General features: G+C 34.9%; 1 long non-coding RNA gene across 1 annotated transcript in view; it reads left to right on the top strand.

The window, feature by feature from the left end:
• LOC120299894 overlaps positions 1–12,174 on the top strand; it is a 67,366-nt gene that overhangs the window by 52,107 nt on the left and 3,085 nt on the right. The window lies entirely within an intron of this gene.

The raw sequence follows: 12,174 nt of genomic DNA, 5'->3' as shown, positions 1-12,174 counted from the left end.
ATCATAAATATGCTTCATCCTACCTATATATTGTATTTTTTAATCTTTCCATAAGTAGAAATAGTATAAGTTAATGACAATTTGTAAACAATGTCTTCAAAGCATAATCTTCATCAGTTTCTCGTCTGTCATGGCAAGAAAAGCACAACCATGAAATTTGTAGTATATATTTAATGTAATTTTACTGCAGATGGAATGCATGTGGAATGACCATACATTCCTTGTTCATTCACAAAGAAAAATCACAGCAACAGCAGAATGATGCTAGAGGTTTTATAGTATGCCCAATAGAAGTCTATGGAAAGCAGGGAACATTGGGAAATCAGGAGAAACTTTCCATATAGCAAAGGTATTATGATGCACATATACTCACCAAATATAGAAAAACATAGGTTGAGTCATACATGTATGTATCTATGTAGATATCCATGTGGAAAACACAGCTAAGATTATCTCCTGGGTTGGATAATAGAGAGGTCTAAGAAAGCATAATGATATCTTAGTAAAATCTTGTTCTTGGGAGTCCTGTAGAGCAGCATATGGGATGGATGGAAGGGACTACATCAATGTAGTGGTGGTGGGTTGGTGTGTGGTGCCATAGGAGGATCTCAGTTCTCTCTCTTTTTGTTTAACATCTACATAAAACTGGGTGAGACCATCTGTAGATTTGGGATCAGTTATCATTAATATATTGATCATATCACTTATACATCTCAATCCTGGATCAACTAAGTAATTATATTGAAATCCTAACTTGGTACTGGCATAGTCTGAATGGGGAGGAAGAGGCTAAATCCTAACAAGACCAAGTAATTTTATCTTTAGTCTCTAATGGGTTTCTACTTCTTGGGTACAATCTGCTTGTTCACCTTGTGTGACAATAGTATTCATTCCTGAATTAGGCTCTTTGGACTTGGTTACCTCTCAACTAGAATTAATATAATGTGCTCTGCATGATATCACTGAGGAAAACTAAACAGAAGCTACAGCCGATCATATATATGTATGCATGCATGTCTCCACTGCTTGAAAAACTACATGGGTTGCCAGTTGGTTTTGGATGTAATTCAAAGTACTGATTCTCACCTAAAAATCTTTGTATGGAACAGGGTGTGGTTACCCATGGGGCAACTATATGTTTCTTCCCAGAGTATGCAAACTCTGGCTCTCACCAATTCAACAGAGCCACAAAGTGTACCTTCTTGGTGATGGCTCCTGCCCTGTGGATAATATCTCCTAGGACAGTGATGGCAAACCTTTTAGAGACCGAGTGCCCAAACTGCAACCCAAAATCTACTTATGTATCATTGAGTGCTGGGTGGGCATGGCCCATTGGGTGGGTGTGGCCAATTGGTTGAGGGTGGCTGCAGTGGTAACGGCAGACTGGGACTAAAAAGTTCAATCAATCAATTCCAAATTTGCGAGATCTTTTTTTTCCCGTGAGAAGGTGAAATTGATTGATTGATTGAATCTTTTTTTTTTTGCACACGGCAGCGGAGACCTAAAGCAAAAAGGTTTTATAAAACCCAGCTGAAGGCCTAGGACTGGGGCAATGGTGTATGTGCCCACAGAGAGGGCTCTGCGTGCCACCTGTGGCACGCATGCCATAGGTTTGCTACCACGGTCCTAAGAGATCTGTATTGCTCCCATCTTTTTGGCTTTCCACAAATCATTCTTCTCCCAAGCTTGGATGGGGTTGGGCTCCTTTAATTTTTTCATTCTGTCTTCTGCCATATTTTCATTGATATTTGCTGTTCCCTTTTAAAATGTAAATGGTTAAATTGTAAGCTGCCTAGAATCACTGTATAGTCAGGGGGTCTTAAAATTGAAATAAGTAATATTTTTTTTTAAAAAAACCTTCAATCATGCAAATCTAATGGCAAATGGAATGAAACTCAGGATAAAGCTGCTTTAACTTACCACAAAATTATAGTGAATTATATATGTAGAGTAATTGAAATAACCAAAGCCATTGTCAGTCTATGCGATATGTAAAGAATAAGGATTAAAAATGATTCAGGATTTGAAACATTGCAGGTCAACCATTAATTAGGTGATAATTGGCTGAGAAGAGGAGTGATGCTGCTCAGTTAACAAGGACAGATTTTGTGCAACAAATAACATTTAGACAGCCTCCTGATGAGATTTTTTTCCCCTTACAATGGAAGCTGAAGCTCAGTCATAGGCTCACAGCATGATATTTTCTGTTAAGACTATTCTGTTTTATTTCCTACAATGTCCAAACTTAAATTTGCCAACAAGCTTTTCTTATTGCTACTCAGGCAGTAATTGATGATGTTAGTGCTGGCAAAGATCTTGATGCCACTCCATTGCTCATTAATTCTGTAACACAGACAAACTGAAGCAGTCTTCTCTGTTAAAGACTACCCCTCATTTTCTCACCCGAAAGTGATCTCTTGCTTCATTATATTTGGAGACAGAAAGAAAAGAAACATTATAAAAGCAATGTGGATATCTTGATGTCCGCAGTTGGTGAAGCGTATACTGAAGTGAAACTGAAAAGTTATCCAAGTATGGGTGATTTATGATTGTAACGATGGTGTTCAGAGCTCTGAATATGGCCCAATACTCAGGCTACTGTATATGTCTCTGATACAAAGCTATTTGTCTTTGTCCAAAATCTTTTAAGAATGGAAAGCTAATAGTTCAATTTGGAAATGAAATATTTTACAATTCTACTACTGATGGTTCTGTCTTCCTTTTTTTCTTCTTCTTCTCATTTTTAACTGAATGAAGAATTCTTATTGAGCAAATCGGAGTGACTATTCAGGTCCCAGACTGACTGCAATTCTCCAGGGAATACTGCATTATTTCTTTAGATGATGTGGCATAAATCAGTACACTACTAGCTAAAATGTTGGGTTTGTTAAGTCTGAAATGTTCTTTTAAAAGCTGTTGTGTTGTTTAATTGTGGGTAGCAATCCCAATACATACCCAAGGAATAAAGCCTATATATATTTTTTATCTCCACTTTCTCTCTTTCCTTTTTTTTTAAACATATATTATTGGTTTTTTAATTCTTCAGAAAAGGTACTGAGGACACACCATGGTGTTTGGGTAATCAGACATTCAAAAGTAAAAACATATATAAACAACTCAACTCAATACATTCACTGTCCCCTCTCTATTTCCCTCAAATAACATAATACGTTTAAAATATTCCATTTCTAAATTAACTTTCTATTACTACTAAACCTGTTTTAAAACTTTATCAGTTTACAATTACCATAATCAAATTTAACTTTAAATCAACATATTATCAATTCAGGTATCCCTTCCAGATGTATTCTAATTCTTAATCTCTCTCATCCCTCATTTTATCACCAATCTCATTTATTTCTTCTTTCACTACACAATAGATATCCTAGTTAAAATAAAATATTAATCTACCCTATACATATATAATCTCACAGTCAATCAATCTCTTTGTATTAACAAAATAATGTTAAACCTTAACTCATTTCAATTCATTACACAAAGTTCAAATTTCATCCAATTGATTATCATGCCTTATCATATCTATGTTATTGTACAAAAAGTTCATCTTACTAATTTAAATCACTCCATTAATTATTGAAACCATCCCAATCTAAAAAATCAATATTTTTTCAATTCCAATACATAATTTTTATCAAAATAAATCTATTATTCCAAAAAGTACATTCTTAATCTATTTAAAATACCTATTCTAAAAATCACCCATATATATATATATATATATGTGTGTGTGTGTGTGTGTGTGTGTGTGTGTGTGTATTTATTTCTTGCTTCTAACTCTAAATCATAATCCCTAAAACAATCCATAAACCCAACATTGCCTTTTAATCCATTACACAATTTTAAATTTCTCTTTTCAGTCTGATTCTGGCTTTTTTTCTGTGCCAGGCAGGTTTCCATAAGCAAGCTTCCCTTTCAGCCAGTAGATCTATTTTTGTTGCTTGCAGTAGCCTTTGAAAGGAAGGAATCCCATCCTTTACATTAGACATCTGTTTCTCTCCTCCTTGAAGCATCATTGCTTTGTAGTTTGAAATCTCAGTCTTTGCTTCTTCTGTTCCTCTAAGTTGCAGATGGAAAGTTTATAAGATAGAATAAGTTCCTATTTTATCTCTGTTGATTCCTCTTCTAGTATGTTTTGATTCATACAATAGTCAGATGTAGACTGGACATCCATTTGAACGTTTGAAGTGAAATTTCTGGATCTTAGTTCTGTAGTAAACTCTTTCATTGTAGCACATATTTCTGCAGTAGCCTCATAAATCTTTTCCAATATAAGTTTACAGTTTAATTGTGACTGGGATTTCTCCATTTTGATAGTGATTAAAAAGAGTCTTTTTTTTCTTTTTTAATATTTATTTAATATAAATTAGGCAATATCCACCTCCACAGTTCCCACAGCTGCACAGCTTATCTTTTCTCTTCAAAAATGTTTTGAGGGTCAGGTCTGTTCCATCTTCAAAAGTAACCAGAAGTTGCAGTATTAAATGTTCACCACTAGATGTCCTCAGTAGATTAAAAAAGATCTTTTCCAGACACCATTTCCTTTTTTCTATCTTTTAAAGTATAATGTGAAAAAAGAAATAATCTTCCAGCATAAGATGATAGTACAGTTCTTAGAAAGAGAGGGTAAAAAAAATTTCTGTACCCCAAAAAATATAAAAATAAAATATAGTCTTTAAAATTTTGTTCCATTTTTATACAATGCCTTTCTTCCCAAAGAATGTAGAAGCTGCCTTTTCAAGCCAGGGAAATAATTCCAACAAGGTTCTTACAGGTACAAAAAACAAAATAAAATAGAGAGAGTAGCAAAGAAAAATCTCACCTGGATTCACCATGGGGATTCTTACAGCTTAGATGTTCTTTGACTTGCCATTTGAAGCAGCAGGGTTATCGGCCATTTTCCTGGCCGATCTTCTTCTCTGTCAGCCCTCAGAGATAGCTCAGTCAGCTGGAGGAGCCGCTGCTCCTCCTCAGTCAAGCAGAGCCTCCTCGACAGAAGTCGCACCCTTCAGGGTGACTTTTGACCCACATAAGGGTCTACTGGCAGAGGGAAGGCTAGCCGACGTGGAGACGAGTCTCACCGTGCGACTAGGGATGCCGCGAACCAAACTGGAAGTCCCTCACTTTCTCTCTTTCAATCCTTGTCTTGCAATGTGTGTGTGTAAATTTATCTTGCAAAGTGTGTGTGTAAAATAAACAAATGCTACTCTTTTAAACATACTTACTGACAATATTTTTTCATACTAGAATATCAAGAAAATATAAAAGAAGGTAATATATACTGTTTAATAAAATAGAATATATAAAAAAATAAATAAAAAAACAGGAAGAGAAAAAAATAGCAGTGATAGAAGTGTTGGAGTCAATCTACTGGAAATGGCAATTTAAAAAATGCATGCACTATAGACACAAGGGGAACCATGAAAGATGCAGTTAACCTCATTAGCATCTCCTTATACTATTATACTACCATAGCAAATTAGGCCGGTAAACATATTCTGATAGAGATTCCCAAAAGTGCTTTTCAAGAGGCAACTGGACATTCTTGTTTTTCTTGGAAGATGTTTCACTTCTCATTCAAGAAGCTTCTTCAGCTTTGACTGGATGGTGGGGAATGGAAGGATTTATATTCCTTGCAGACAGCTGGTCATTTGAATTCTTTTAAAGAGTCATTGAGCCACTGCAGGTTTATCTGTATCCTCAGGTTCACCTGTGTAGTGCAAATGGATGTGGAGCCGTCTTGAGACTGCTGAAAGGACTGTGTTGCAGACAGAGATGGATAATGTGTATCTCTCCCCCTCTGTTAAGAAAGGGCTGTTCAGTTTTGACATAGATGGCCTCTTTGACCCTTCGTTCAAACCAGCAGTCTTCTCTGTCCAAAATGAGCACTTTGCTGTCTTCAAAAGAGTGGCCTTTGTCTTTTAAATACAGATGGACTGCTGAATCTTGTCCTGATGGGTTTGTTCTCCTATTTTGTGCCATTCATAAAAAGTGGTTGTTTTGTTTCTCCAATGTACAGATCTACACATGTCTCACTGCACTGTACTGTGTATATCATGTTGCTCAGTTTGTGTCTAGGTGTATTCTTGTGTTTAAAAATGTATGTTGTATTGGTTGAAAAACCTCCTGAGCTTTTCAGATATTCCTGCAGTGGCTCAATGACTCTTTAAAAGAATTCAAATGACCAGCTGTCTGCAAGGAATATAAATCCTTCCATGAAAAGACAACATTGCTTCATTTATTGTTTTCTTCTTTGTCTGTTATGGAGGAGCTCCTGCTGGGTCTTTTTGGGGATTTAATGAAGGCCCAGTTGGGATAACTACACATTCTGAGGGCTTCCTTGACTGAGAATCTCCATAGATATTCTGATAGAGAGCTTAATCCTAGATCTGTGCTAGCCCTTCCCCCAGAAATCATTGCTATACAGTACATATTCACTTGTGCTTTAAACTATCAAGTACCATTCTAGGAACTTTGATTGATTTTAATTGCTCTGTATTTCTAGTTAGATGGGATGTATTTTAATGCACTTAATTTGGCTGTGTGAAAGATACCATAAATTTAAAAGCAATGTTGTAAATGGAAGGAGAGGCAAAAAGATGTAACTCTAAAATTTAATAGACAAAATGACAGAGCTTTCAGTAAGATATTCTAAAATTTAGAATAAATTGAATCATGCTATCTAAGATATATTTATATTGACCTATATTGTGTTCTATAAGATTTCACTTTTAGGTGCAATTTATGAATTAATCACTAAATTTGGCAATTTGGAATATTAATAAATAATATATATGTTCAGAGGTGCCTGTAGGGAAGGGAATCAAAATCTGTAAGATGTAGACTATGATTAAAGCATGATTCCTATTGTAGATATAGGAACCAGAAGTTTAAAACTAGTATGCTATTTGCAGATTTTGATGTCCGGAAAATTCTGAGTTCTAGTCATGCCTTAGGTATGAAGTCAGCCAGGTGACTTTGGACCAATCAATTCCCCTTACTGTAGAAAGAAGAATGGCAAACCATTCCCTCCCCCCCCCCAAAATTGGCAAGACAACTATATGGACTAGTCCTGATAGTCACCTGGAATCAACACTGACTTAATAATTCCAAGAATAATTAATTATTAAAACAATAATAATAATAAAAAACAATTACATGCTGATTGGGTTTTTTTTTTGCTTTTGGAGAGGATTAGGCCAAATGCAATTTCTGAATGAGTTCATTCTTTAACATGGGTGTGATTCAGGAGATGCCCCTTTCTCATGTGTAGATGAGAAAGTCTGTCCCATAAATTTTAGTAAATTCATAATGAGGCAAGCATTTTTTTTCAAATAATCATGTTTTCAATCATTTATGTAAATTATTTAAATATGAATTTGTGCATCCTGCATATACTAATTACATTATTTATTCATTCAATTTTGATACCCCCTGACTACAGCTGATTCTAGGAAGCCTAGTAGGTGGTGAAATAAGAAATAGTATATTGTCTTAAAAGGTAATCTATCTATTGGAGATCTTCATTTTCATAGAATACCTGGGAATGCTCCAAATGATATCAGTTTGATTAAGGCCAGTAACATACTCTACATCTCTGTATTACTAAAAATATTACATGAAAGTCATGAAGAGGTACAAAGGTCAATCCATGGGTCCATATGCTTCAAATGGAAAACTGATACTTTGAATAGAGCAGTAAACAGTAAAAGTGTAAATGAAATGAAAACAAGAAATATAGATGAGTTATGTTTCTATCTATGAAACAAAGAAAAAAGCAAAAGCTAGAATAAAGGTGGTCTGAATTGTTGAGTGGCACTGATGAATAGATGCAGGAAAGATGAGTTCTAGGTTTAATTTTGAATGAAGGCTCTAAATGTATGTCATAAAGTATGTTGTAATGATCTGGAGGAAAGTAGAAATCCCTAGGTTGATAATAGCTGCGTGTTACATTCCAGTGAATGGTGATAATGGAAAAATCAGACATGAATTTTTACAAAACCTGTGCAACATTCTGAATGAATGTAATCTATGTAAAAGTATTTATTAAATGACATGTATGGGTGGAAATAAAATGAATGATATAGAAAAAGCAGTTGGGCCATTTGGAAATCCAGAAGTGAATGAGAACGATTAATATATTTGTTTTTAGAAAAAGGTCTGTTTATTTTATATAAGTTGTTTGATTACAAGTCTGTTAATATGTACATAACAAAATAATGACCCTAATCTAAAATCATAGTTCATCTGATTGTGATGAAAGGCTGACAGAATTAGTAATACAAAAGTGATGAGAGGTACTGAATATATTTTGGGCGGTGTCAAGAGGTTCATAGAAAAAAATGGAAATGAATGAAGTGTGTTAATAGAATCATGGTTGTTAGTGGAAAGTATGAAAAAGCATGCTTGTTAAATGTTATGTTGAAGACATTGTGGATAAGAAGAATTGCACAAAAGAGAATAATTGCTGCAAAAAAAAGAGGATGAGAGAAATATGTTGCATCATGTACAGGGAAAGAAAAAGACAGTTACAAAGAATTGTCAAAGAGAGCAAGGAACAGTTGAAAGAAGCAGAGGAAATGCAGAATGACGTTGATGGAAATAAGAAAAACCCTGAGAATAATGTTCAGAGGGATAATCAGGGAATTTCCAACAGAATGAATGAGATTCAAAATAAAATTTGGAATGAAATTGAAGTAAGGGAATGATGGAAGAAATACTTTAAAGTTTCTATGTGAAAGACAGGGATATATTGGACAAAAGAATTAAAAAAACCTTGTACATTTAATGCCCAAGAAAAAAATGAGTGAAAATAAAGTCATGTACGATGTCAGAATGTTGAAAAATTGTAAAGCTAGATAGTGCCCTTTGAGAATTTAATAAAATGTGGAGTGGTTGTGCTGTTTGTTTAATGTGTATGTGAAGAATGCATTTGTGACTGGCAATTGGAAGAAAGCTGGTATTATCTCCCTTTGACAAAGAGAAACATGCAGAACATATTTTTGTTCTTTGAAATTGCTGCAAAATATAAACATGCAAGAAAAAAATATTGTAAGTTTTTTAACACATAAAAATACTTTGGTTGAATAGAATGATGGAAACATTTGGATAAATGTATAGTTAAAAATTGCCTGTGTGAAAAGAACAATAACAGAGACAAGTAATATAGACATGACAATAAATGAAATGTTTAGTGAATGGTTTAGCTCAAAGCAAAGAGTAAGACAAGGATACGTGAAGCCCTTTTGCTGCTTAATCTATTTATGTGGATAACATCCTGTACACAGGGAAGGTGGTGAAATTATAAGTGTGTTGGTTGACGATGTGAACCGCACATGTATTTTTGCATTCAGTTGGGATTGTATTGCACGGTGAAAAACGGAATGATTAGCAGAAAACATTATGTTGCATGATAAAATGGGAAACATGGAACTGAAAATTAATATATTAGAGCCTAAAGTAATTGTGTTTGACAGAAGAAATGGAGCAAACAACTGCAAGTTATGCATAAATGACAACAAGTAGATAAATTTGTGTGTCTGGAAAAATATTTTTTATTTTACTAAATATGGAGAATACAGACAGAGAAATTTTAAGATCTGCCACTGCAAGTAAAAGATGGATAGTAGTATATGGTCTGTACTGTAAGTAATAAATGTTTCTCAGAAGAATTTAAAATAGTTGTGTATAAAAGTGTGCTTCCATCCATTTTATTATACGGAAAAGAAAGTAGTGTACTGTATGTTGTGAGAAACATGAATGTAGACTGAATGTAACGTGGATGGAATACTGGTGTGCGGTAAAATAAGAAGAGATAATGCAAAGAATAAATAAGCTATGAATGAACTGGACCAAACTGGTTTAGAGACATAGAATGATGATGGAATTGCAGCATAAATATAAAAAAGAGTAAATGGCTTATGAGGAAGACTAAGAAAATTTAGAGAGCTAAATAGAATTAAGGAGACCCTCAAAAAAGAGTGATAAGAATAAAGTAATAAAATAAGAATATAATGGAAGCATTGATGGTCTAATAAGAAAATAAAGGTATGGAGAAGCATAGTTAACAATTTGTGTTTCCTTTCTTTTTATCCCATTCCTATATTTCTTAAGCATAATATTTCTTTACTTCTTTTCTGTACTAGTATATTATTTACTCTACAATGGAACAGGGTGATAGATATAAGCATTTCCACCTGATCAATATTTGTGAACTTTACATGTCTCCTTGTACAGATATTGTAGCAGAAATGAAGAAACCCTATTTAATGTTACACTGCCACTGCCACTATACATTTAATATTCATATCTGAGACCAGTAATAATATGGCTACCCACATTTGTAAGTCAAAGAAAATAATAAGAATTATGCATGCTTCTCTAATGACAGTGCTTTCTCTCTCTCATTCCTTTTTACTACTGAAAATAAATGCTACATTCTTAGGAAAATACCAGGAAAGGTCCCTCTTCAACATACTTCATGTCAAATTAAAAAGATGTGAAATAGCTAGCAGAAGTGTCTATGGTACTCTCAGTCATCCAGGTCATAGTTGTCCCAAATATGTTTTTTCACGAGGCAACTGCACTTTCTTGTTTTTCTTTAAAGATGTTTCACTTTTCATTCAAGAAGCGTTTTCAGCTCTGAGTGGATGGTGGGGAATGGAAGGATTTATATTCCTTGCAGACAGCTGGTCATTTGCATTTTTTTAGAGAGTCATTGATGCCATCTGGAAGTTTATCTGTATCCTCAGGTTCACCTGTGTAGTACAAATGGGTGTGCAGCTTTCTTGGAACTGCTGAAAGGACTGTGTTGTAGACTGGAGATAGATGATGTCGTATTCCTCCCCCTCTGTTGAGAGAGGGCTGTTCAATTTTGACACAGATGGCCACTTTGACTCCTCGTTCAAACCACGTTGCTCAGTTTGTGTCTAGGTATTTTGTTCTTGGAGTGGACAAGCTTCTGCCTTACTGTATTCTTGGGTTTGAAGTGTGCACATATGTTGTGTTGGCTGAAGATCCTCCTGAGCTTTTCCGATATTCCTGCAATGTATGGAATAACTACATTGTTTCATTTATTGTTTTCTTCTTTGCCTGTAATGGAGGAGCTCCTGCTGGGTCTTTTTTTGGGATTTGATGAAGGCTCACTTGGGATAGGCACAGGTTCTGAGGGCTTCCTTTAAATTTTTTTCTTTCCCTTCTTTGCTGGTAGGCAGGCCTTCTAGCTAGAAGAAGCTGAAGTAATTTTAACCTCTGAAAAAGAATGATTGACTACTGTCTGGGACCATATAAAATGTGAGAAAAAAGGTTAAGACAACCATTTTTGTTCCCTTTCCAAAGTATACTGGGTGGATAGGTTGGCCAGTCTACAATGGAATGGGTGCTAAGATTCCTCTAAAAGATAGACAAAAGTAGAGTATTTATTGTCCTGCCTTTTCTTTTCAGAGCTCAACGTAGGGGACCTGTCCCTCTCCATAATCAATACTTAATCCACCACTCTACATTATTATTTCAACTTTTCCTCCTCACCCTCCAGCAATTCTTCTCATAGACTTAGGGCTTAAAGTACTCTTGGGTGTTGATGTGTGTGTACATGCACGTGCAATTGGCCTTAAATAAAGTGATCGTGTAAATGCTTCCTTATGGAAAGGATATAACCTTCCCAGTAAAAGGAAGTTATTAGCAATTTCTGAGAACTGAGCAGAACTGAGAACTAAGAACAACTGAGAAAGTACATGATCATCTCAAAAATTACTGTGAGGTGATTAAGAATATGCAGCCAAGAAATTCCAGGGGCATTCCAAAGCTTTTCTTTGGAAATGGAACTAAGAAGAGATTTGTTGCCCTGAAAAGATATTTGTGCTAGAAAAGTTGTGTTTTTCTAGATCTAACTTCTGCTTTCAGTAACATCAATTACTATATCTTCTTAAATTATCTAGTAGGTTTAAGCCTTGGGGATATTGTTTTGCAAAGCTTCCAATTCTTTTGGTCAGTCCATATCCAGAACATGACCCTCGGGAATTAGCACTCAGCACATCTGCCTTTGGCTTTTAATTTTCAACGGGGGTTTCATTTTGTTCCTTATATTGTTTAATATGTACGGAAAACATATTATTATTTGGAGTAATGGATAAGATGAAATTAACTCTGCAAGAGCAA

Source organism: Crotalus tigris, unplaced genomic scaffold (assembly GCF_016545835.1).
Source record: "Crotalus tigris isolate CLP2741 ecotype Arizona unplaced genomic scaffold, ASM1654583v1 scf7180000024319.607755, whole genome shotgun sequence".
NCBI classification, from domain to species: Eukaryota; Metazoa; Chordata; class Lepidosauria; order Squamata; family Viperidae; genus Crotalus; species Crotalus tigris.
The sequence above is the reverse complement of the archived record's forward strand: the minus strand, read 5'-3'. Positions and strand labels throughout refer to the sequence as shown.